Here is a 27689-nt window from a genome sequence, read left to right as displayed (position 1 = left end):
TTCAGCTGGTTCCCTGCTGAGAATATCACAGAGCTAAATAAAATCAAGATTTTGGCAGGGCTGCATTCTTTTCTGGAGACTCTGGCGACGAGTCTGCTTCCAAGCTCATTTAAGTTCCTGGCTGCACTCAGTCCCCTGAAGTTGTGGGACTGAGGCTCCTGTTCCATTGCTGACTAATAGCTGGGGCCTGACCTTAGCTCCCAGTGATTGCTCTCTGGTCCTCCTTGCACATGACCTTCCCCAATGTCAAGTCACCTGACTTCCTCTTCTGCCTTAAGCTGGAAGAAAGCTCTGCTTTTAAGGGATTATGTTGTGATCATATTGTGCCCACCTGGATAATCTCCCTGTCTCAATGTCAGCTGATGAGTGACTTCAATTATGCCTGCAGAGTCTCACACAGGGTAACACATTCACTGGTGTGACACCAGAGAGTGAAGTTCATGGGCCAAAACTGCCTCCCTCGTGGGGGAAGAGTGTGGAGGAGGGACTCTTCCTTAGTAATAAACACTTCTCTATCACTTGAACTTTTATCCTTATTACAAGCAAATATTAGTTTTGTAGTTTCAAAAGCTTTTTTTAAAAGTATTTAAGCAAGCCTCTATTTTTAAGTACACACAATGTTTCCAGAATCCCTCATTCATAAATAACATAACTTGCTCTCTATTTGTTAGTTTAAATAAGGAAAAACTACTAGCTATCATTGTTTGGCTTAGTTTGATTTAAGGTGGGCCCTTTAAAGTTATGCATTATATCTGTGAAGGCTTTTACAAAGATAATTATTTTCCCCAAATTATATTATTAGCATCACATACAGAACTAAAAATGTACCTCTAAAGGTGATCAAATGTGACTTATGAAAGAAAAAAAAAGTTATAATGACTAATTAAATATTCAACATTTTAAAACATGTATTAGGTTCTCTCAGAACTAAGCATCATCATGAGTAACACAGAAGAGGGAAATGACCCTTAGGTTACTTGAAACCTTACTGGGAAGACAAAGAAACACAAAATAATAACATACATTCGTGGTTGTATATAATTTATACCTTAGGAGTTGAGAAGAAAGGAGGGGATATCAAGGGAAGATGTGTCCTAAGAAAGGAAGAATTTGAGGTTGGCAATAAGTTCTGTTTTTTTGAACCCCTTTGAACCCCTGTCCGTCAACTCCTCCACCTCAAGTAGGGGGTCTGGTTTGCACCTAGCGTTGTAAATCCCAAGGGAGGGAGCAGCTGCTGGGTCACTCTGTCCCCACCTCCTCCTAGCGCACCTGGGCAAGTTCTGCAGGGCTCTGACCCAGAGAGCTGCACAGGCAATCCGTGCAAACGGTATGAGCTATGCTACTCCGGTTCAAAAACAATCGGAAGTTATCACAATAAACTTAATTCCTGCTCCAAGTGTTACTTAGCGCTCCGGGATAAAATGTGAAATATGCAGGATTTGAGCGGCCACTAAAATGATCAACAGCCAAATGTTCTAATTCTCTCATACTCTATTAAAACCTTTAAAATATCATGAGTTTGGCTGTCAGCTCTTCTAAATGGTCTTAGGATTTAGGCAGTTCATAAAGATTGTTACTACACCGCCTTTTTTTTTCACATCGTAACTGGGATTCCCCCAACTTGCTGGAAATATTTACCCAGCAGTTTAAAATAATTTCTCCAGAAGGCTAAAAGACTTCTTCAGACAATGTCCACCTCTTCTCACCAGTTATCAAACAGATCATTTGACTTGGACTAAAAACACTATTTATCATAATCCATCCCAGAAGAGATTATCAGCCAAATCCATCAGAGCCTGCTGCTCTCAATCCTGTTATGTTTGCCAAAGTTCTGAGTAAATTTAGTAACATTACAAAGAGTGCCTCTCAGACAAGGCTATCTGTGTTGCTCAAGGAGGCTGGAACCTGAGACCAAAACATGTTGGATGTCTAGCGCTGGGTCAGAGTATTATTATTAATAACAGCACTATGATTAAAGTAAGAAATAATAAAATGTTTTTTTTTTTAGAGCACCCTGCAGTTTAGAAAACCCCACTGCCCTTTACATCACAATATGCGGTACAGCAGGTGCATTTTCCAGCAGCTGCATTTTCCAGCATCCTGGAAAGAGAGTCAGCTTTGAAGTCAGACATGAACTGGGGTCAAAAGTAACCTAAGTCTAAAATAAATTAGTAACCGGGATGTAAGGTATAGCATAAGGAATATAGTCAAGATATTGTAACAGCCTGGTAGGGTGATAGCTGGAACCTAGAATTATGTATATAAATGTTCTACCACTGTGTTGTACACTTGAAACTCATGTAATGTAATACTGTGTGTCAACTACCCTTCAATAAAAAATAATAATTAAAAAAAAAAAAAAAAAAAGTAACCTAAGTCCTTCACCAGCTATTTAAGAGACAGTGGGCAATTTAGCTCACTTCTCTGGGCCTTTTTTCTCATCAATAATATGGGACTAGTAATATTTATTTCTTGGGTAAAGATACTCAACTGAAGAACTGAAATAAATTAAGATATATAACACAAACTTACAAGGTAAGACTGATTTCCCTCTTACAGAATAAGGACACTGAAACCCAGATATTAGATTTACCCCAAATTTTACAACAAATAAATGGAGGAGTCCAGGCTAGAATTTAGATTATTTTGAGGGCCCTAGTAAATGAGATGTATACCACACATACATAATATGTCTCTGTGTTCTTTCTCATGCAGGAAAAGTAAATTAAGTAGGATAGACGGACAGATTGAAATCTTGTGGCAATATCTATTTCCTTACTCCCAACATTAGGAAAATTGCAGAATCACTTACACTTACAGTTCTACAAGGAGCCATGAACCAGGATGTAGTCAGGGGCTAGTCTTCTAGGTCATTCCATGACTGGACAAAGCACTCTCAGTACAGGACATTTTCTTAAGTAACTAATTTTATTCAAGGCAGAGAACAATATGCATCGTTTCCAAGTTGCAAAAATTATCTTCCCTCCACAAATGGGTCCCCTCTGGGATCTGCTGTGAGAGCAAAAGAGATGAAACATGGGGAGAAAGAGGCTACTTTAAGACCTAATGAAAGCTTTTTCAGAATTCGTGAAGCATGCAATGCCATCATAATGTAAAATGCATTAAACTGTCAAAATGAAAATCCTGTCTTCAATCACATAGAGTCCCTCAAGATTTCCATGGTAAATTTTGCGCTAAGAAATCTACTGACCCTATCCCCACCAACACCAATAAGTTGCCTTAGAAAGGAGAAAAAGTTGCAATATTTTAATGGATTGTGTGGGATGTGAGCATACACAAAGTACAACTCCAAAACCTCTTCTTGAATTAAATAGACTTAAACACAAAATTCCATGAGTATTTCCATAATAAATTCCATAAGTTGTATTGATTAGATATTCTTTTGCTCAATAACACAAACAATCAAAATCTAGTGAATAGGTTTTGATAACCAGTTGTCAGGATTTCCCTATTTCAGGCCCAGTGATGAAATTGTTAGATGAAACTGATCATGTAAGTAGACTATGCAATGTCTTTAGAAATGGATACATCTCAATTTTTTTAAATTGAAGTATTATTAATATACAATCTTATAATGGTTTCAAGTATATAACACAGTGGTTCAACACTTACCATATTATTAAATCCTCACCCAGACTAGTGCAGTTACTATCTGTCAACATAGGAAGATGTTACAGAATCACTGGCTCTGTTCTCCATGCTGCACTACCATCCCTGTGGGATACATATCTCTATCAGACATTTTGGAATTTGATCAATATATTTCTCTTTTCCTTTGGAGCTTAAAACACTGATAACCACTATCAGTAAGATGCTGTAACTTCAGATCTCCTGGCATTTTAGAACCAAGAGGTCCTTTCCTTATAAATCAAGGATTGACTGATTAAAAGCAAATCTTCCACCTTTACGGACACAATGAAAACAAGTGAGCAATGTCTTCTTTTCTCCTTTTCTTCTCTTCATCTTCTTTTGTAGTTGTTCGTGGTCCAGGAGCATGATTATGAGAACTTGAGTCCTAAAAATTAAACTAAAAGCTGAAGGCTTTGCTGAACATGAATTCCCACCCACTCTGCATTCTATATTCTCCTGCCTCTGGTCGCCAGTTCTCTTAAAGGGCTTTATCGTCTGTGGACGATGACAGAAAAATCACTCATAATCACAGAGAACCACACTGAGGGATCCAAACAGATCTTTTGTCCACTATAGGGAACCCCAATATTATTGTACTCAATGACCCATATTTTCAGACTTTATAGATTTTGCCTTCATACTCAATTCACAATGTCTGGATTTTACCTCATGTCGACAAATTATCCCACATCTTTTATTAATAATAACACATCTTAAAAGATGAAATACCTGGTATCTAGAACCTAAAACAAATAAAAAAAGACTAAAAGAAAATTATCCATGGGTTTAGTGAGAAGTGAAACTCTTCAGTCTTTAACATCTTGATAGATTTCTGTTAGAATCAAGAGGTAATTAATCAGCAGTTTTGGTTTTTTGCCTAAATACCTGGCAATAAAACCTGTATATATAAAGAAACATGCCATATCATCTGTGTACAAACCTATTTATTTAGGGTGCTGTTGAACAAAACAAGAATAACTACAAGGAAAGGAGCCATACTAATGAGCACCCCAAAAAAATTCATAGTTGGCAAGCTAAATAAATTGTCTGCAGTCTATAAATGGAAGCATATTGTTGTACAGAGGATTTTGAACATTTTCTTAAATAGTAAAAACCCGTTTAGTGAAATTTTAGGACCCCAGTAATTATTATGACAATTAAAAGCCCAGATGTGCTAATGAAAGTGAGCCCCAGCACTAAAGGCTCAACCTCCCCCACCTGCTAAGATTGCTTCTAAAACAGCTCCATGGATGTCTAAATCAACAATTAGAAGATGTGAATCCTTGTGGAGATTCTGAAGACCTAATCCCATGACTGCCACCAAGAAACAAAGACATTAGATGGGCCACTCAGCTGCTCTGAACCTACTCTTCGGAAGAAAGGAGTTAGATGACTACTACCAACTCCCCAACTCCAACACGCTGTGACTCGGGTTGCGTGGGGCATGGCTCGCTGGTGTTCACGTTCCTTAGCAGCATTCAGATCTGTATGAGTTCAGCCAGTGAATTTTTTGCTACCATGGTTTTGCTTCATCTTTTTTTCCTTCATCTCTCTTAAACTCACTGACTTAGGATTTGGCAATGCAAGAAGGTTGTTACTGCACTGCTGTCCTTTTTCCACCGTCACTGCTTTTCAATCACGTGCAGTGGAGTCACTGAATCTAATCTTTCGGGCCCTCAGTTTCATTTGTGGTTTCCAGACAGTTTCGGAGTTTACTTCTAAAAGTCAGACTATATGATTTTTTTTTAAATATCCCTGCAGTTCAAAGTTTTCCTTCCTGTTACTTCAAAGACGCATACAATATTTAGGAAACTCAACACTAATGGAACTGCATTACTTTTAGCGTAGACCCATAAAACTGATGACTCTTACAACTAAGTTGCTATTAAACCAGATAATGACCCACTCCAATCTTTTAAATATATATGTATATAATTTAATATATATAATTCATGTGATTAGGAACTTGCATGGCACTAATATCTTCCTACCTTGATTGAGAAGTGCACACATAAAAGTAGGAAGAAAGAGTCTCTCTCTAAGTATACTGATTTTAAATAGCCCACATTTTTAAAAAAATCATGTCATCAGAAAGACAATTATGCTAATACCTGTCTACAAATACTCCACAAGAAAAAAATGATTAGCTTTCCCTGTTCCAAAAGAGCAAAACAAAGCTATTGAAAGAGGCCACACTCCCTTTCCACCTCTCTTACCCCAACCTGGATGATGCTTCCTTTTTAAAGAAAGAAGAACAAGGTGGGTATGTCCTGACCAGGAATGTGGTCTGTCCTAACATACCCAAAAGTGGTCATTTCACACCTTCTCCTGGGCATTTGTGTAGCCTGCATTTTTTAAGCAGGAGATTCAAGACTCTACCCTGGACCAGGAGAACAAAAAAATAGCCAGGGTCAGGGAGAAATCTCACCTGAATCCTCTATGTATAATTCAGGAGTCTATGAAGATCAAGTTTTGCTTCATGAACTACTTTTCTGTTTAACATGGATTTAAACACTACTGTTTTTGAGAATTAGTCCTTGTTTTGGGAATGAGTAAGTTTATGTGTACCTATTCAATAGCTGTCAACAAGATTTATTCTCCATTTCCCTCTGGCATGAATGTTAGAAGGGAACCAGACTGGGTATTTTTTAATCTACGCTGGACATTTCAATTGGACCAAGATAGCCAGGGCTCATCCTAGACTCTCCTGCCAAGCCTACTTCAATCTTGGCCACTAGATATTACCAAAGCTTGAAGTCTTAAATGTAGGAAAGGGTTGCTGGGAACTACTGGGTCCTGCTACTGAATGAAGTAAGAGAGAGATCAAGGGGGAAATGAGCCAAACAGAAAGCGAAGATACAGTCTGTAGAGCTTTTAAGAAGGAGACATCCTTCCTTAGAAGAAGATGGACATAGGGTCAAGGAGCAAGGTAGGAATGGGGGCATTTGCCTGAGACAACACTCAGAAAGCACTTAAATGCTCGTGTTTTTCCCTTGAATGGTAAGCACTCTCGTATGAGACACAGAATTAAAACTTTTCTCTTCCTTTAATGCAGTTCCTCTTAGTTTCCCCAGCAAGTTAGTCAAGTTGCATATGTCCATCAAGCATGCATTTGGGAGGGTGAACAACCAGGGAGCAGGACAAGAAGAGGAAGTGTGGTCTGGTTCAGATGGTCCTTCCGCTGCTGCTCCTGCACAGGGAACAGACTGTGAGCGGCCAAGTGGTCAGGGGCCAAGTAGGTGGTAGATGACAGCGGGACTGGGACCGACAAAAGGCCTGGTCCTGAAGGAGCAGGCACAGAGATGACTCAAGGGCTAAGTGAGACAAACTCATCCTTCCAAATACATGTGAGGAAAGACCCCATTAAGGAGAGAAGCTGGCACACGGGATGGCAGAAGCTTAAACACTGCGGAGGTTCAGGGTGAGAACCTTGAGGTAGAAAGCTTTGTACCTTTCATAAGCTACCAAATGAAATTTCTGCCCCAGCTTTTTGACATATATTCTAAAATCATATTTGTACAAAAGTAACCCAAAATAGGATATGTCCCTTGGGAAAAGAAAGAAGGAATTGCCAGTTTATTAATGCAACATTAAACTTTTTTGTTATAGATTTCTTAGAGCAGACTAAATCATTTCATCCAGGTGTATAAGCAAGAAAATAGTAATAACAACAAACTCATTTGTACCAGGGCAAGCTTTACAAGCTAAACACATATTTTAGGCTTGAAAAGCTACCAGCTGTTATGACCTGAGTTAGCATACCAACCACATCTAAGCTGGGAGGATATGATTGCAAAACCTATTAAAGCTTTAGGTATTTTTGCTTCTCTGCAGCTTGGTATACAATAGCAGGAGTAAGATAACTCCTTTTCCCCAGCTCCCACTTAGGCATAAGATAATTTGACATATGCCCTGGCGACCATACACTGAAATCAAACAAGTGCCTGACCCATGGACCCCAGACACTCTTCTCTGTACCTTTTTGAATACCAGTTCCAATAACATGCATTTGTTTGAAACTGTCCTTGGAGTTTGAGTTCAGCTAACTTTTTACTAAGTTCTTTAAAATGAATTACATGGTCTAAATGGATCTTGAGTCCTTTAAGGACAAATGCACCATATGAATACAAGAGGCAGGAGAAAACTCCCCTCAGGGAAGGAATAAGGTAGATCCTGTCATAAGAACAAAGAGAGAAGCAGGAGAGCCATGGGCGTTGCTGTCAGAAGAAACCATAGAGAACCACAGGAGAGGTCCACGGGGACAGCACCACACCCCGCATGACCAGTGCTCTGTCTGCCATGCAGAGGCCACACCTGTTCTGCACACCCAAGTATGTGAGGGGTGCAAATCGTGACCCAATCCCATGTCTAACCCATAAGATTAATGAAACCAGGCTCAAAAGGAGCTTTGGGCTTCTAAAAAAAAGACTTACTTGTAAATGCCAGGTATTATCATTCCCAGAGAAGTATAACAAACTGTCAACATTGTTTTTAAATATTGAGAAAAGCTAAGTCTAGGGGGGATGTTTTTATAGGACTATCCTGAGATCATAAAAATAAATGAGCTGTAGCACCTGAAATACCTAATGTGGCAAAGATTTCTGGAAGCTAACTGAGATGGGCTTCCTCTTCTCCTGAAACATAGAGCTAGCCTCCATTTCCTGGCCTCCCACGAGTTGGGGACAGCCATTGCCTGAGTTCTGGCCAATAACATGTGAACAGATACGATACATGCCACGCCCAAGCCTGCCCCACAGGCACTCCCCACGTGCTTCATGCTCTTTTCTCTTCCACCAGCTAGTTGCCACTGCTGATGGGGCGCTCAGATGCCTGCTTCTCAGATTCTGGTCCATGAATCAGCAGCATTGGCATCCCCTGGCACCTAATAGAAATGCAAAATCTTGGGTCTCATCCCAGACCTCCTGAAACCATCTGAATTTTAACAAGCTTCCCGGGTGACTCATATATGCCTTCAGGTTTGAGACACGATATTCTAGACTAGAGGACACCACAGCTGTAAAATAAAAAGAGCATGAATCCTTGAATTGTCACATGGAAGAAAGCCATGAGCTGACTGGAAACAGCTGCCTTAGATTCATGAAAGACTAGGAAATAAACTGCATATAAACCATTACACTTCTTTGCTTCAATTCATTAGCACAGATGAGCTTACTCTAATGAAAAACAATGAAACATATCTGTTCCCAAACCATCTCGAGCCTGCACTCCGTCCTTGTGGAATTTGGAGTAGCAACAAAGCCCTCAGAAGCAGCTTGCACTAAACAAGAGGCTGTTTAATCACATGACAAACCTCTGCCTGACTCCAAACTAAGGGTGCTTTCTTTTTTTTTTTATACTAGCAGACAAGTTGTGTAAAATAAAGATGGGATTTTTCAACCTCCATCTATTTCCAGGTCAAGCTTTCCTTCCTTCCATTATTCCATAACGTTATCAAGTCCTTTTTAAAAGGGCCAGGGTCGGTTTCAACATCCCTGCTGGCTTTGAGCATCTATCATTTTAAGAATGAAATCATTCTTCATGGCATATTATGAGCCTTTTTGTCAGGTAGTTAACTCAACTGGCACCAGTTAACAGTGATCTAAACTTTATATTGACAGATCTGGCAACAGACTGACATTCCTTCCACTAATTCTGGCTGTCCAATCTGAAAAAAAAAAATATGTTTGAAATATGATTTATCTGAAGCAGACAGCAGTGTGCATCAGGGTGCCAGCCACTGACAGAGTAAGGGAAATGACCCAGCATAAAATCCTAGCTGAATCTGCTTTCAAGGCAGGAAGAAAGAATGTAGAGCTTCTGTTCCTCAAAGTCATAATTTAATTTAACAACCAACGCTGGAAGGAAAACAAGTGTTTCTTACTAAGCCTCACCATCAACAATCTATTTTTCTCGGATACCACATTTATCTTACCTTGGAAAGCCCAGGATTACGCTCCCCACGTCTTACAATAATACCTGACACATACCGACTATTCCAGCACCTAGTAGAGCCCCTGAAATGCAATTACAGGAAAAGATCTAATAAACCAAAGATTAGCAACAGAAATGTGAGCACCATCAACTGCTTTTCTTTGGGGCACATATGAAAGCCAGAAACTAACCAGCTGAAGGAATAATGACACAGAAGGGACAGAAGGGACTGACAAAATTGAAAAGATCCATCAACATAATCATGGTGCATAAATAACAGTATCTGGGTAGCAGTAGAATCATTTGACCACTAAACCCTAAATTGTCACATCTCTCTTTTCCTCAGTGAAAATGAGATGCAGAAATCCTTTCAGACAATAACAAGAAGGTGTCTGGAATATTATTAATATTTCTTAGCCCAATCATGCTTTATTAACAAATCTAACCCCACGTTTTTGGAGTATGCTGACATTATGTGCAAATACATTAATATGCAGCTCTGCACTGTCATCTTTTACTTTTGGTCCAATTTGGCAAGTGACATGTACTTGTAAGTATAAATACTAATGTGAGTAAAATAAAATAGCCCTGGAATTTATATTTAAATCCTTGCATTGGCATTTAGGGCAATAAACGAGATGGAGCAGGGAGGAAAGAGGAGTGTACCCTGCCTAGCAGCTAAATAATTTCCCAGTGCCATCAACCAGAGTGAATAAAGTTCTCCTGGGGAAATGCTGTTCATTCAAACGGGCTGAATTGGACGCTGTGGTGCCATTAAGTGCATTACAAGTGATCATTTGCCAAATAGTTAACCTTTGATGTTAAAAAAAAAAAAAAAAAGGAAAAATGGGGAAAGTTCTGGCCTCTTTATCTCTACTTACATTTTTGGCAGCCAAGATGTAAATGCAGGAATAAAAACATGAGGTAAAACATAAACCCCTGTACATGGCAAGTCTCAAGACAAGATGCTCCCAGCTTTCCGTTCTCTGCATGCTCTCTGCCCTTGTCCCACCTACCTCCTGAGTGTCCGTGCCATCTGCCATAGCTGCCCACCCCATGGGTGTCGGTGAGACTCTGCTGTGACTTCTTTCAGACCTCTCCTCCCAGACACCGCTATACTCTTTGCTTCCTTCTTGACCTCCTCTCTTCTCCACTAAGTAAATTCTTCATGTGGCCCATTTCTTTCCTGCCTCATCCGCTTGGTGAACCCATGCTAAGCTGTCAAAAGCTTACATTCCTTTAGTGCTCTGAAACCAGATAACATTTGTATAACAGAGGCCTTTTGTGTTTTAACTCTCCAAAAAGTACTCATATAAGAATTTAGATATTGAGACAAACCTGGTAGGGGGGAGACTGAGAGTATAATTTTAAGTTAACAGGCTCTTAGGTCCTTCTAAATAGCTTAATGAAAGGTGACTGCTTTTTCTGCAAACATGTAAGACTGACTTTGACATCAAGAAAACTTCTATGATTTGAGAAGACAAGACAAAGTAAGATGAGGGAAGGGAAGAAAGAGAAAAAGAACAATGGCAGATAAAATCTAGGCATGTGACAAGTGCTGTTATATATTTATTTAATCTCAATTCCCTCTATGGTGTATGCATACCCCTCCCAACTGTATAGGTGATGGTCCTGAGGTGCAGAGGCCTGAAGGAACTTAGTCAAAGTCACAAAGTGGCAGAGCCCAGATTAAACATCATCTGTTTAGGTCCCAAGTTCATTCCCTTCTCTTGGCTCAGCCAGTTTCAGGCAGAGCATATTGTATCCCATCATTCTATCAGATAAATGGAAGGCTAATTCTTTATTTTGTCACAAAGAAAATTTTTCTGAGACTTCACTCTTGGATGTAAAACCTTCCCAAGCATTATCCTTCCTGGTGATGTAGACTCTATAACTGCCTTTTCCAACTGCCCAATGCCAAGCACCTGTTATCCACTCTCCTCTCTACTCATGTCAATATGTCAAATTTCATCCCATTTAGGAAACAAGAATTCTTTGTGTGTAATATGTTCAAGATGGAGTTTATAAACAGGTGGAATTCTCTTTTTAGAGGAACAAGAAAAACACACTGGGAAAGCCTTTTGGGTGAAGTTGTCGGTCATTAGCAGCATGACACCAAAGAATTCACACTGGACCTGGCCTCCTCTGACATTAATGAAAACACTCTCCCCAGCCCCGAGGGCTGAGGATAAGAAAGGGGAGCGATGTGACCTGATGGATGCTGGCAGCTTTGCACTGGGGCGTGAGGGAGGCAGAGGGGGCAGTGAACACAGCCTGTGGGCTCTCATTCTCCCCACCCTGAATCCCCTACTCTGTGCTGTGAAAGGACGTACGCCTGCATAAGGAGCAGAAAGTAGCTTTATTTGGCTATTGTTTTTATCTGTCACATCCAACTAGAATGTCTCAAGAAAAATCCCTCACAGCAACAAGAATGACGAGGAGGCAGCTATGCGGTGGAGGGACAACAGGGCTGACAAGCATGTCTTTGCCATCTAGGTGTCATTGTGCATAAGTGTGAGATGCAGGAAACGACCCCACCTTCTCTGAAGTCTTGCATGGGACCAAAATTACTTCTCCCTCTTCCCCCCACCCTCTTGCTCAAAATAATGCTTGAGACAATGAGACATCAGGGGTAATTTCCAGTTAACACCATTTCCCCACACCCTGTAGAAACTGCTGGAGGCATTTCTCTGGTCGGTGATTCTCTTCTACTTCACACCCTCAGCCAGGCCCAGGGAAGCCTTAGTTCAGGAGGGATTAAAATGAACGCTTTATGAGAGGCAAGTGCTGTGCTAAGCATTTCAGAGCACACCATCTATTGTAATCCTTGCAGAAACCGCATAATAAGTATTGCTGTCTCCACTTTAGAGACAAGAAGCTTGAGGTGCAGGCTTTTCATTATATTAATAAATTATGTATACTTAAGTATATATATATTAATATGTATTAAGTGAATAGCCCAAGGCCACCAGCAAGCCTTGAGCAGAGATTTGAATCTAGATGTTCCGACCCCGGGCCAACTGCTCTGAGCCTGTGAACCTCAGTTTCTGCTTCTACAAATCCCCCCTACAACACACACACACACAATCTAGGGGAGATACATCCAAAAGCATGGGTCAGAAGTGTGTTTGGAGAACACACTGATGGCCTGCTCCAAGGACTATTGAAGAAAGGCAATTTACAGAGACATGAGAGTTTGCTTCAAAACTGGCAGAATCAAGTTTAAGTACCAGACCCCAACCTCTGCTGAGGGAGAAAAGGAGCCACAGTGTGACATGACAGCCATAGGCAACTCTGCATGTGGAAACAATGTAAGCTCCCCGGCCCTCGTGGCCTGGAGGATTCTGGGAAAGCTGAACCCAGGCATAGCCATGGGACACCACATCGCATGCTTTGTTCATGTTCTCTGGTAGTGTTCTGAGCTGACCCAGAAGACAGGGATATGCTGAAAAGAACAGAAGGACTGATTCAGTACCTGACTGGACACTAGTCAGAAATATACTAGAGAACATTCTAATACAAAATTAATTAAATTAAATTATATGACCTTTGAAATTTCCCTTTCCCCAACCCTAGGATTCCATGAGAAAACGTCTTTGTTTTCTTGTATAATTTTGCACATTGGAGGAGGGGATGATGAGAACAGTAATAGTGTCAATAAGAAGTATTTACTGGGCTCTCAGTATGTGCCAGGCATGCCTGTCTCTGATGATCACATGCAGTAACCCAGCACCATATGGACAAAGATGGTGGTAAGAGGTAGAACAAGGACAGCAACAAATTAATTAATGAAGTAGGAATCTAATTTGAGTGGAGTCCAGGGGGAACTGTAATTCATTCTGGCAGGTTGCACAAGACTTGCCTTGCCCTTCAACAATGCAAAGGCAGCATTAGACAAAGGAATCTTCATGAGGCTGCCCCATCACTGCCAGCATCCCCGGCAATGTTCATACCCACAGCTCTGCAGGAATTCAGTTAAAGTTGATGCCCCTGACAGTGATCCTGACATGAGGAACAGGTGTGGCCTGTTCTGAACTTGCAGCGCCTATAGTGACAAGCATACCAGTAATCACTATTTATAAAAACATTACCATATACACTTTTACTCTTCATTGTTTCCTGCACTGAATTTCACACTGTCTTAGCACTTGACTGCTTGCCCTCCTTAGATTCCTCTCCATGTGTCCCACCACCACCACCACCAAGTAAATCACAAGTTCCAGAAAGCCCTGGTACTTTTCTGTGCACCTCAACAGCAGTTAGCTCACTGATAAGCATGTATGTAGTAAGTGCCCCGTAAAGGTAAATGGAACGGAGTGGAAAGCAATCCTGATGTAGATTCAGCAGCCCCTTGCACTGAGCGTGTGTGCAATCTGTCCTTTGTTTGGACAGCAGCTACATGTTGGGACATGCAATGTCCCCCCTAGTCTGCCATCACCAGAAAAGTCTCCTCTAGGCCAAATGAGCACCCACCCTGATGCTCCCCTTCAACAGGCCCTGGCAGTTCTCTTCCAGCTCCTCTTTTTGCTGACCCCCTTGAGCTTTTTGGGGGTCCCACTTTTTGTTGCTCATTTTTCACATGCTTCAGTCCTGTACAATTTTACTGTACTAGTGATCTCAGAGATTCTCAGACTTGAGCAGACCTAAGAATCCCTGGCGTCCACCCTTAGATATTCTGCTCTGGAACAGAGTCAGCAATCTGCAGTTGTAATAAGCCCCATCAAGTGATTTCTGATGCAGGTGGTCCATGAATCACCCTTCAAGGGACACTGACTGTCCCAAAAGCATTATAGGATAAGGCCTTAGTCTAATGACTGATTATTATCCTGATTCCTAGGAGCCAGAACCCCGACTGTGTTTCACCTCTGGGGTCCTCGAATCACTGCTACCTTTTCAGCAGTCAAATGTATCTGCCAAAGGATTTCCTGGGAGAAAATATCAGAAAGAGACCTCAGTTTGGTCAGAAAGTTGTCCACGTGCTTAGATAACAGATTAAGAAAGAGTGAAACCAGAGAGTCAATGGAAAAGCAACCACTTTAGGAGGAGAATGAGGTCAGAAGACAGAATCAAGTTCACAAGGAAGGGATGTCACAGTTCTTGACGGTGCAAGGAGCCAGAGGTGCCCATGTCCTTTGCTTTGGCTGATGCCCCCGGCCCTTCTGAGGCCATATCAGCATTATTTTCAGCAGCAATAAACCTTACTTACCAGCATTTACATGTAGTGTAAGGGAGATCCTTAAGCAAAATTGTGAAAAAAGTTAGGATGGTCTTCTTTCCCCTTTCCCCTGGTTATTTTTATTACCATTTTATTGTACAACCTTCCACTCACCCACTTAACAAGGTTGACCACTTACCCAATGGCTTCAGACACTTTGTTTCCTCTCCACCATCTGAGCCTACTTTCCAAAAAGCATGTGAACATTTAAGGCACAGGAAAGCAGACAGCTTAAAACAGTACCTCTCCCACAGTTATTTATATCTAAATATGAATACATTAATGCCTCAGAATCCACTGGGCTGACAGAAGGTAGTTCACTAAGTCAGTACAACTAGAGGTGACTGATAATTTGAAAGGTGAAGACAGAAATGCAGAACTTCAAGGAACATGAGCAATCAAAGAAACATGACATCACCAAAGAAACACAGTAATTTCACAGTAACCAACCCCAAAGACATGGGCATCTGTGATTACCTGATAAAGAACCCAAAATAGCTATCTGAAGGGAGCTCAACGAGCTACAAGAAAATCTAGAAAAACAATTCAATACAATCAGAAAGATAATACATGAACAAAATGAGAAGCTTAACAAGGAAAAATCACAGAAAGAACCAAAGAGAAATTCTGGAGCTGAAGAATACAAGAAATGAAGTAAAAAATACAAGAGAGAGTTAAAAAGTGCAATGATAAATGAAAGAAAAAATATAAAATGAATGGATAGATCTATTCAACAGCAAAAGAATCAAGCAGAAGAATCTGTGACATAGAAGACAGGAACTTTGAAATTATCCAGTCTCAGAAGAGAACAAAGGAAAAATGAATAAAAAAGGGTGAAGAAGGCCTCTGTGAACTATCAGATGCTATCAAAAGAACCAATCTGTGAATTACTGGTGCGACCAAAGGAGGGAGGGAGGGGGATGGAAGGAAGCATATTTAAACAAATAATGACTGAGAACTTCCCAAAAATGCAGAGAGATTTGGACATCTAAGTTTCATGAAGCTAACAGGTCACCCAAATTCAATCCAAAACAATCTTTTCCAAGATATATTAAAATAAAACTGTCTAAAATCAAAGATAGAGGGAGAATTTTTAAAGCAGCAAGAATTTACCACAAATTTGTTTTCGTGCCTTGAGCAAAGTACTTTATCTTCAGCCCTCCCTATTTATCCTAAAATGAAGAGGTTAGATTACAAAATTTTGAAGTGCTTATGTACTTAATATTCTATATTAAGAATGTTATAACTTTGTGTTTAAAACCAATGAACATCTAGTAACCATAATGTTGCTCATGTGATTGTATATTAATGATACCAAAATAAAACAAACAAACAAAAGAAGATAGAAGAACTGCTAATAAGCACATGAAAAAAATGATGCCCAACATCCTCGATCATTAAATCATAGGTAAATTAAAATCACAGTACGATACTTCATATCCACTAGAATGGCTATAATAAAAGGATAGACAATAGCAAGTGTTGGTGAGGATGGGAGAAACTGGAATCCTCATATTTTGCTGCTGGAAGTTAAAATGGTCCAACTGTTTTGGAAAAGCAGTGTGGAAGTTTTCCAGAAAGTTAAATATAAATTTACCTACTTAATATAACTTTATACCTTGCCAATAGGGTATATGACTTCCTGGTAAGTCTTTAAGGAGTTGTGGTCAATAATCAGTTATGATTTTGCAAAAACATTAAGAGACTAAACACTCCTTAATAGTGAGGGACATTATTGTGAACTGCCTTGAAGGGCTCTCTGCTCTCCCTCACAGTGCTGCTAACACCCTCAGCCCTGCTCCAGTTATTTGGATCATGTGAATTTATGGGCAACATCAATTCTGATATGTTTGCATTTGTTTGTGATTGATTTAGGAACCTTGTATCACAACCATATCTCATCAGTCAACATTGAAATTTATCACCTCTAGCACATAATTAAGCAGAAAAGAATGAAATAACTAAGGACAAACTGAAGTAAATGTTCAGAGAAGGTGGATAAAAGAAACTAGCTGAATTTCTGTCTTTCAGCTTGCCATTCCTTATCCAAACCCTGTATTAATTTTGTTAATGGGATATTATGTGAATACAGACTGACCGTTTCTATTCTAGTTTGCTCAAACTAGCACCTACTGCCCTCTGACTAAAATGATCTTCCCCAATTCCTTTTCATGGCTGCTACCATAACTAAAAATGTTTCCTTTTTCCTCTGTTCCCAACCCACTTCCTCCTATGTTTCATTTTCTTCTAGCATGTAGCAGATGGCATTTTCCAAATATGGATGCCAAAAATATTTTCTATCCTACCTGCTCTTCTATAACATGACTTTGCCACATGCCTATCAGGAGGTGGAGTCTATTTCTCAAACCCCTCTTGAATTTATGTGGGCACTGAGATTGATCTGACCAATAGAATACATAAAAACGACACTGTTGAGGATCACCTTTAACTATTCTGACAACTTTTGCTTTGTGATTTTTGGAAGACAGACAATCATGTAAAAAGAGTTACTACCCTAAGATAACCATGGTATGAGAAATCCAAGCCACTTGGAGAGGCCCTGAAGGATGAGACTCCAAGTGGGAAGAGAAAGAGGCTAAGACCACTGAGATGCTGGGCGTATGAGCACACAAGTTGTCTTGTAAGTAGACTCCCCTCCCCCCGCATTGTCCCAGCTGATGCCATGTGGACAGAAATGCCAGCCTAATCGAATGCAGCCCAATATTCCCAACCCACAAAGTCAAAAACAAAACTGTTGTTTTAAGACACCAACTTTTGGGTTGGTTTATTATTCTGAAGACAGCAGAATATATCACCCAGAACATGGCTCTTTGACATAAGGAGTATTTTTGAGAAACTGTAGACACTAGAGAAACTCTGACAACAGAAGTTACTCTTTTGTAAGAGAAAGTTATATTTATGAAGAAAATCTATCTCCTTCTCTGTGGCAAGAAGAGAAAGATGACTAAATTACAGAGCATCTTATTAATGGAGAAAGCACCCACTTAAGTCTGCAAAACAAACCTTACCCTTGTTTACTGGGCTTTTCCTGCTAACCCCATAACTGGCCTTCCTTCCCCCACAACATGTTTCTTTTGTCTTTAGCTAAAGATGGTACTTAAGTTGGTGGCTGGGGCCACCTCAGAGAGTTACTCAGTGTCCCTGGGTCTCTCCCATGTATATATATGAGGTACACATGTTTTAAACATCTGTCTGTTTTTCTCTTGTTAATTTTTCTTTTATTAGAGTGGAGTCTCAGCCAAGAACTCAAAAAGGTTAGAGGGAAAATTATTTTTCCTCCCCTAGAACAGTCACAGATAACTGGAACAAAATGCTTAACACTATTTTAAATTATTTAACGTATATATTTATTTATTTATTGTCTCTTTTTTCCCCACTAGAATGTAAACTCCAATCAAGCCAAGGTCTTTTCTATCTTATTCATCACTGTGTTTGCAGTTCCTAGAATAAAGTAGGTGCTCAATAAATATTTATTACATAATTATTGAATGCATTTCCTCCCTGGATACTCCAAAGGCAACTAATAATGTACTCTGCCTGATACTCTGCTCTGCCAGTTCTTCCTTCATTTTTACTGAAGGCATTCATCTTTGTGAGGAAATATCGTTTCATGCAAAGTCCAGAAAAGATATTGGCAATGTAGTATCATCACACTGAACAACAACAATTTTCAAAAACAGAACCAAGAGAAGCATTTGCTTTGGGGCCACCAGCATTTAATTTTCAGTATCACCCTGAGCTCCCATCAGAGTCACAAAGAAAAAAAACAGTATTTCCTCCCTGTCACTGCAGTGGCCAATGTGGGGCCACACAAAGGGAGCAAACATCCTGCATTAACTGGAGAGGGCATGTGGCTTTCCAGGATCAGAAAGGAACTGTATCAGAATTACCAGCAAGAGCATGGGTTCATGTTTTTCTGTTTTCAAGATTCTCAAAGTCCTCCTCTGGTTGAGAATTTGATTATACCAGCATAGTTTGTTTTTTCCTTGAAAGGCCAATATTAAAATCTGTTCATCTCTTCCTTTATATACAATAGAAACCTTGAGAACTCAAGTGGTTTTTGTATCTTCTAGCAAATTAAGTGATAAAGCCATCCCAGATGTTTGCAAACTTACAATCGGAAACTTTCATACAGAGCATGTTTATGCACTAAATACGGGTTTGTTCATTTTTTTCAGAAACAACTTCTCCTCTTCTTTAACTGGCCAGTAGTAATAAACACAGTTCTTCTACTACTTTTGTTTGTCTATAAAGTAACTAAGAACATTCAATGGCAGGTGTACTGTGCTTTGTCAGAAAATATCAGTTCATTTTCCCCAGCATGGGGTGGCAAGCAATTACAGACTTAGAGATCTGCTGTTCCATGCTCTGCACCAGTGTCATGGGTAGATGAATGTGCATGTCTTGTACACAGCCATTAGCAGAAAAAGATGGATAATAGCAGTGAGCATGTTAGCAAGGCTTTGTTTGCCCTTTTCTGTTTCACATGAGATTTTCTTTATGCTTTTCCATTCCTTTACAAAGCATTGTAAATACATTTGACATTTGGTCTTCCATCAAGGATTTTCCAGATTTTCCCTATATAAATGTTATTCATCTATTCACATAATTCTCTATAACTGAGGCATTCTAATGCAGGATTTACTGTTTAACATTGTACAGGATACCAACTAATGGAAATTCACATTGTTATCATGTTAAAATTTCCTATACCAATATTTTATAACTGTATTTATGAGTTTATTTAGCTCCATCTTTCAATTACAAGACTCACCATTCCCAACTCAAAGTGCAAACCATCATATATGTTAAGTGAGTCAAATGGCACCTCCTGCCAATATTAGCTTGATACCAGCCCTCCCATAACATCTACCATGAGCAACACCAACAATCTAAATGATCCTCCTTAGTTCCCAGCTGGGGGGATGCAAAGAGATTTTTGTGGTCATGCTCATGTAGAATGAGACTGTTAAGAGAGTAAAATACCTGAGCTGTTTCTGATTGCAGCAAAATGACTGGATTATTAGCAAAAGATTCTGATGTCCACTTTGATCACAGTTTTGAAAGATAATCTCTTCCTCCTCTAAAGGAGTATCATGATGGTTATTAAGACCACAGTGAAAATATAGGAACAAAGCAAGTCTAAGTGACAATAGTGTCAACTGTGTGCCCACTTTTTGTAATAGCCCCCTGCACCCAACTCCACAGGATCTGTCTACAGGCTTGCTCCCTTCGAGAGCAGAACTTGACATCTACAGTTCTACAAAATAGAGGCCCAGTTTTCAGCTCGTATCTGAAAGTAGAAGTCCTACTAAAAGAGGCAATATTTAAATTGCTTCTCCCCCTGCCACAAAAGGGCCAAATTAGAGGGCAGCCATCCTGTTCAACAGTTGCTCTCAATAAAGATACAGACAGCTGAGAGATGCAGGAAAGAAAGACCTTCTAGTGGGGCTTAATGAACAGCAGGGATTTTACAGGGGGCAATGGCAGAGGAGCCGAGGGTCCTCGTTCTCGGACACACACTGACAGCTTCAACATGGAAGGGAAGAGCATTAGTCCCTCACAGTAGGATCCCTAGAAACCAAAAAAATCTAAGAAAACCAGACTAGTTCAGAACAGAAAGTATTTTCTTAAGTACAGTTGATTACATGGTTTCTACTAATGGGGCACTGGAAATTCATATCATATCTCTACTTGTTATCTTTCTACGTTTATGTAATATAATAACATATAATTCTCATTCCATTAAATTGTTTCATTCAATCTAAGCCAATCCTTTAGATTATCTTCATAAAGTCATGAATTTTAAAAACCCTTCAGAAAGCTGATGCCCAGGGTGACAAGGCTAAATGAATAATCTCTCTCAGAGATTGCAGCCCTTACGAGGAGTATTTCTATCCACCAAGAATTTGCCACAGCTCCCTTGCAATACTGACATAGGTTTATGAGTCATACCTACTGGCTTAGCTCACAATAATCTATAAAAGAACAAAGATCACAGATTGCAAATTATTGTCTACTCCCCTCTCAAGGCACAAGTCCAATTAAAACTCTGTCTACCCATGAGATTCACAGAGACAGACACCACCCAGTGTTTGATAGTCTGGTTCCATGTTGGGATTATGCAGATGTAGGCATATCAAAAGATACTGTGATGTATTACATGCAAAGAACACTCAACACATGATTGGGCTACTTTTTCCTTTAACTAACTGAATTACGTTGGGCAAGACCCTCACGTGTCTTCAATTAGCTGTTCTCCATGACCTCTTACAAGTAACAGACTCTCTTATAGTTGGGACTGATGCAAAAGCCACCCAGGGAAAGCTAACCTTTAAACACCAAAGTCTTGATATAGAGCAGAACCAAACCTAGGAAACCAAAAAACACTTTCTGGGCTAACCTGTGATGTATGTTGACTTCAATGTATAAAACAGAATGTTTTCTGTATTAATAGAGTACAGGCATGGACTTGAGACACAAGCACACATTAGATCACTCTAGGCAATGATTTATCAGCAGGTACAGTAAGAAAGAAAAGAAAGAAGAAAAGACAGGGTGACCCTAACTCCTGGTGGTTTTTAAAAGACATCTAACAGTTCACTATAAAAAACACACTAGCACTTAAACTTTTGTCTGAGAGTTGGAAATAGATAGGAGCAATGTTCCTCAGTCTTATGTACTAGAGGGCTTGGAAATTTTCTTTTTAACTAGACCACAGGACAATCCAATCTTTCCCAAAAGAAATATGAATGGAAAATACAGCAAAATATGACCATGCTAAATCGTGTTTCTGTCCCTTTTGTCCCTTTAGCTCATGTTTTGTTCTCCTCAAATAATCTAGAGGGAGGTCGGCCTCGGTCCAGTGGCTCATGAAGACAGACAGTGGTATCATATCCAGGAAATCTGTCTTCTATCTATAGTCTAAGAGACCTGTAACGGGTCTGGCAGGCCTGGTGGATGTATTTCCAACTTGCTACTCATTATATAGCGATTGGATGAACAGCATATAGGACACTGATCTTAAGAAGTGTGATCACAGTTTTATTCCATATGTACCAACTCCACAAAGTGTGATGCAGTGTTAAATCTTTGCTGTAATGATGTGGAGTCTATGAACCCAGAAAGGACACTGTCCTTTGTGTACATTTTGTCTCTTTCAGTGCTGTCCAGTCTGGAAATCGTTGCTAATAACTTGAGGCAACTCAAGACAAGCCCTTCGGTCTAACCACAAACCAAGCTTATCTTGATGTCAGTTGAGCTTCTCTGTCGGCCAGGACCATCCCACATGTCAATTAAGGAAACCTGCTTATTATGAGGTTTTTCATTATGAACTACCTTGTGTGGAGGCCAATCCCTTCAGGTAACTGGAGCAGGTTCTGTCATCTCTGAAGACTTAGGAGTTGCTAAGCAGTTACCTCTCCCTACCTCCCGGCCCTCAATTTTCCTGGTGTCAGTCATCAGCTTTTCTCCAACATCACGCTTCAGATCCAGTTCCTCCATGTCATTTCACCTTAAATCCCATGTAGATCAATTATGTCTCCTTAAGAATGATTGATATTTTCATCTCGTTGAAATGATTTAGGTACAAAATGAGCTCGATGGCAGAAGGGCTAATGTTCCTGTTGGTGCCTTCCTTCTTTCATTTGTTCCCTTTTCTATGACTCTTCCTGAAGGCCAGGCTCTGAGTCCCAACAGACGTGTGAATTCTTTGTGAAGAGCCAGCCATACATATATTCTATACAATAAATCTCTCTGGGTCCCAAAAACAAATTATTAGATCACTCTTCAGGGTATTTTCTTCAAGCTAGTTAGTCCAGAAACTTTGTATTCACTTTTCCCTGTTTATTCTTTTTTCTTCTGCTTTCTTTGGACTTCTTATATCTTGTCAATTTTACAATGTGGATTCTACAATCAGATCCACTTGGGCACAAACTGAAAATGTGATTAATTGGTCATTTCCAAATATTTCACTTCTGCACATCACATAAACAGTGTCACTCTTGCTTTGTTAGCCACGGCAGAAATTTGCCAACACCAAGAAAGGTTAGAGTCCACTGTGGCATTTCCCTTCTTTCTTGCTATGCTTAGTCATTGTCCTTCATGTCACTATATGGGGGCTTTTTGTTGGGCTACATGTTGGGAAATGCTCCACTCATTTTCATGGTGTTCCTGCCAATAGAGCAAGTAGTGGGTGGCCCCTGACCCAGGACCAGGGATATTTTCAAGGACATGGAATAGCAAAGGTAACCCTTTCAGATGTTGTTTGTGATTTAGTGATTTCAGTAATCTAAAAGATGATTTTATTAAAAAGACTAAGAGAATGACACTGTAATCATACATGTAGAACACTTTGAATGGTTTTCACGTATGAACTATTTGGTTCTGATAACCTTCCTTTGATATAGGTCGAGCAAGGCAGTATTTCATTATCCACTTTAACAAATGCAAAAACTGTAGCTTAGAACTATTCATCATTTGCTATTGTCATACTGCTAGTAGATATGCAAGTCATAATAATCCAGGCATTTAAATTTTCTACCTAGGAAGCATTTTTCCACACTAGGGTTTTAAAATTTTGTTCACTGGGAGCCCATCTGGGGACCTGCCACAAGGAAAGGAGGAGGCCAAGTGGCCAGGGCCTTAAGCTCTAGGCCCTGCTTCCATCAAGGAAGGTCTACATCTCTCTCTTTAATCAATTGAGTTTCTGTTCAGTCTTTAGTTTAAAAGATTTCTGCTTAGAAATATATACATTGTGTGAAAAAGAACATGACGGTCGTAGAGGCCATGAAGGATAAATAGCTCGAGAGAACAAAAAATAAGCTAATACATCAGAATTTGGGATTGCCACATACACCTCCAGCCCCCTGGGGAATTTCTGTCTAGCTGCTCATGAGTAGGCGGTCCCTCCTCAGAGAACAACAAAGGTCAGCAGACACTGTTCCTGCTCTTAATGAATATAAAATCTGCTGAGAAAATGGGAGAGCTGCCTAGAAGATCACACAAAGACATACATGACACAACTGTGCTAACACTTACATAGCAATAAGGGTTCCCAAAGCCCTAGGGCCGACATGCCAGTGCAGCAACCAGGGCAGAACCCCCCCACAACGGCTCACTCTGCCATGGTCCTTCCTTGCTGAGCCTGTCTCCTAGCCTAGTGTCCAAACTTCACATAAATCCCTGTTTTCTTAGTGGAACAAAAGGAAGAAAGCACTCCAGTAAACAAGGCCACAAAGGACCGTGTGCCGCTCCTCCTAAGGGATGCAGCCTTTTCAAAAGAGGACTCTGCCAGGGAAAGGCCAAGGGTGAAGAGAATGGTACGAATTGCTAACGGTCCAGTGTCGGGCTTTGGGGAAGGAGACAGTTTCGTATGGGGGCTCTCCCCACGATGCTTCGTGTCTGTCCACGTGGGCACACAGGCATTCTTCGGCGCATGACCACCACGCCTGGGCGCCCAGGCAGAACTCTGGCGAAGTAAATGGAGCTTAAGCTTTAGAGCCACTCGCAGGCACGGACCTCCTCTACGGCCCAGGGAGAGGTGCTAGCCATGTGTTTTTGTAACATTTGCAAAAGATTTTTTGGTTCAGCCACAATTGTTCAGGCTGTCAGATCTCCCCATTCTGACTTCCCCGTCATACTTCCCTCCTGTCAGGTGACGTTGGAGGCCATAGGCACCACTGGGATCCAGCTGAGAGGAAGTTGAACTGAGAAACATTTAATTTGGGATAGTGGAATGGCTTTATGTCATTCACAGTTGTTTCATCGTGTAGTTAAGTTATTCCAAGCTACCTCATTGTAGGAAGATTTGTCAGGCAATTACAATTTAAAATATCATGATGTTTCTCTGGATATAATTATACTTACAGTATTTGTCAGGTTTTTTTCTCTGTTTTATTTTCTCTTCTTGTGCCAATTAAATAGCATCTTCTGTTCTCATGTATTTTTAATCTTCTATTATTTTTCTTAAAAAGGCTTCCAAAACTGTATAACCTTCTGGCCTACAAGTCCTGGATTCCCTCATGCTGGAAGTTTTTTTTTTTTTTAGGTGAATTATGCTGGGAAGCTTTTGTACCTCTAGCTATTCAATGTAAACTTCTTAAACTCAAAAAGATTAAATATTATTTCCTTCCATATCCAAACTTTCCATCTTCTTGTGACTCTCCTTCAACACATCACTTAAAGCAAAACTGAAGGAATCTTCATCATTTATACTCTTGTCTTCTTCTAGAAAAAGATGAATCATGGTTCTAATTTTTATTTTTACCATTGCCCTTTGTTCAGGCCCACAAATGATTTAAAAAGCATAATCATTTTTGCAAAAAAAAAAATCAGAATCATTGCCAAGTAAAAATGATTCATTCTTCACCAAAAAAAGAGCAAAAGATGTTATAACAATAAAATCCCTGTAACCATAAAAGTCATAAATCCACTTCTTAAAAATCTATTTTGCAAGACTATTCATGCCTTTCATTTAAAAAAGTAGTACTCATATATTTTAGGTTTTCACATGCATATCATTTACTAAATTTACATCAAATATAATATAATATATCTACAACATAGTGTCTAAGTATGAAAGTCAGTATTTTAATATAATTGCCCATTTATATAAAAGCCTCTTATAAAAATCTTTTCCCCTCATGAAATATCTTTTTTCCCAAGGAGAATAATAGTCATAATTACAGAGTAGTAATACATGACAGATAATGTTCCAATTTTAGAAAATTAGCTTCTTTCTTAGCCTTGCAATGAAACCCTTTTTATCTAACTTTGGTCGGTGTCACGTAAAATGAGGGTATTATTTGGCTTTTCAGGGTAAAGAGACACCTAGTTAAGAATTCACTAAGATGAAATTGTTACATTAGCTAACACCAATGGTACTCAAAGACAAACAAGATAGCCAAAGAAAATTGTTTTGTTCAACTTGAAGCAGTTTTTTAAAATTACACTTTAAGCCATTCGTTTAAACTAAAATCAAGTTTTATATTTACAGCACACTGATTTTTCTTTCTGGCAACTCTGGATGTCCAGTGAGCCATTTCCAAGTATTTTTTACTATGGTGTCAGTTTAGTATGATGCCCGGTCTGTTCACCACATGATTTGAAATTTGGTCTCCCTCACCTCAAACCAAGGTATCTAGAATGTCTGAATGGTCAGTAAAACTATAGGGAAATGAGCAGTGGCCAGTGTGTCTACGTCCAAGCCAGCGTCTGCACAACCACACACAAGCCTCAATTTGCAAAGTGGGAAGTGGGGAGGGTGGGTGAAACAAGGTCTTTTCTTGAGGACTTATTTTTTGAGTAAGTACCATCATCATCATGGATAAAATACATACTCTCTTTAATTCTCACAGTAACCTTGGGATGTAGTTATTATTTTCTCCATTTAACATATGAGGAAACTTAGTCTCAGAGAAGGGGAAGAAAACAGGTAGGAAACAACAATTTATTAAAGATTCCTAGAGGCTTTGCTTGTTATTGTATTTAACTCCTTTACAAGATCTTTATCCCACAGAATAGGAAACGGCCTCAGAAAGGCAAAGTCACATTGCTAATAAGTGGCAAATTAGGCTTTGAATCAAGGTTGCCTTGACTACAAGCTTTGTGTTTTTTTTCTCACTACGTGACTGCTTCCTTTCTACTTTGTATTTTTATTTTTTGTGTGATAAGAGCACTTACCATGAGATTTACCTCCTTAACAACTTTTTAAGTGCATAATACAGTACTGTTAACAGATAGGAACAATGTTGTACAGCAGATCTCTAAAACTTATTCATCTTACATGGCTGAAACTTATACCTACTGAACAGCAACTCCCCATTTCCCCCCACCCCCAACCAGCCCTTGGCACCTACCATTATACTTTATGTTTCTGTGAATTTGGCTACTTTAGATACCACATATAAGTGGAATCATATAGTATTTTTGTGACTGGCTTATTTTATTTAGCATAATATCCTCATGGTTCATTGATGTTATAGCATGTGTCTAAGTTTCCTTCCATTTTAAGACTGAATAACATGCCATTGTATGTATGTACCACATTTTCTCTATCCATTCATCTCTGATAGACATTTAGGTTGTTTTTATATTTTGACTATTGTGAATAATGCTACAGTGAACATAAGAGTGCTCATATCTCTCCAAGATTCTTAGATATATGCCCAGAAGTTGGATGGTTAAATTGTATAGTAGTTCCAGTTTTAATTTTTTGAGGAACCTCCATACTGTTTTCCATAGTGGCTGCACCATTTTACATTCCCATCAATAGAATATAAGGGTCCAATTTCTTCACATCCTCATTAGCACTTGCTATCTTTTGGGTTGTTGTTGGTTTTTTTTGATACTAGCCATCTGACAAGTGATATCTCATTGTAGTTTTGACTTGCATTTTCCCTGATAATTAGTGATGTTGAGCATCTTTTATATATCTGTTGACCGTTGGTGTGTCTTCTTTGGAGAAGCATCTATTCAAGTTCCTTGTTCATTTTTTTAGTTATTTGGTTTTTTAGCTACTAAGTTGTAGAAATTCCTTACATTTTTTAGATATTAGCCCTTTATCAGATATAGGGTTTGCAAATATTTTCTCCCATTCCATGAGTTGCCTTTTCACTCTTTTGATTGTTTCCCATGCTGTGCAGAAGCTTTTTCATTCGATGTCATCCCACTTGCCTATTTTTGTTTTTGTTGCCTGTGCTTTTGGTTTCATATCCAAAAAATCATTGCTAGGACCATTTTCATGATGCTTTTCCACCACATTTTCTTTTAGGAGCTCTACAGTTTTAGATCTTATGGTTAAATCTTTAATGCATGTTGAGTTGATTTTTGTGTATGGTGAAAGGTAAGAGTTCAATTTCATTCTTTTGCA

General features: G+C 39.5%; 1 long non-coding RNA gene across 1 annotated transcript in view; it reads right to left on the bottom strand.

Annotated features, from left to right (window-relative positions):
- The window catches only part of LOC130684538 (uncharacterized), a 292717-nt gene that overhangs the window by 91255 nt on the left and 173773 nt on the right, over window positions 1–27689 (bottom strand). The window lies entirely within an intron of this gene.

Source organism: Manis pentadactyla, chromosome 8 (assembly GCF_030020395.1).
Source record: "Manis pentadactyla isolate mManPen7 chromosome 8, mManPen7.hap1, whole genome shotgun sequence".
In the NCBI taxonomy this organism is placed as follows: Eukaryota; Metazoa; Chordata; class Mammalia; order Pholidota; family Manidae; genus Manis; species Manis pentadactyla.
This window is presented reverse-complemented; position numbering and strand designations above follow the sequence as displayed.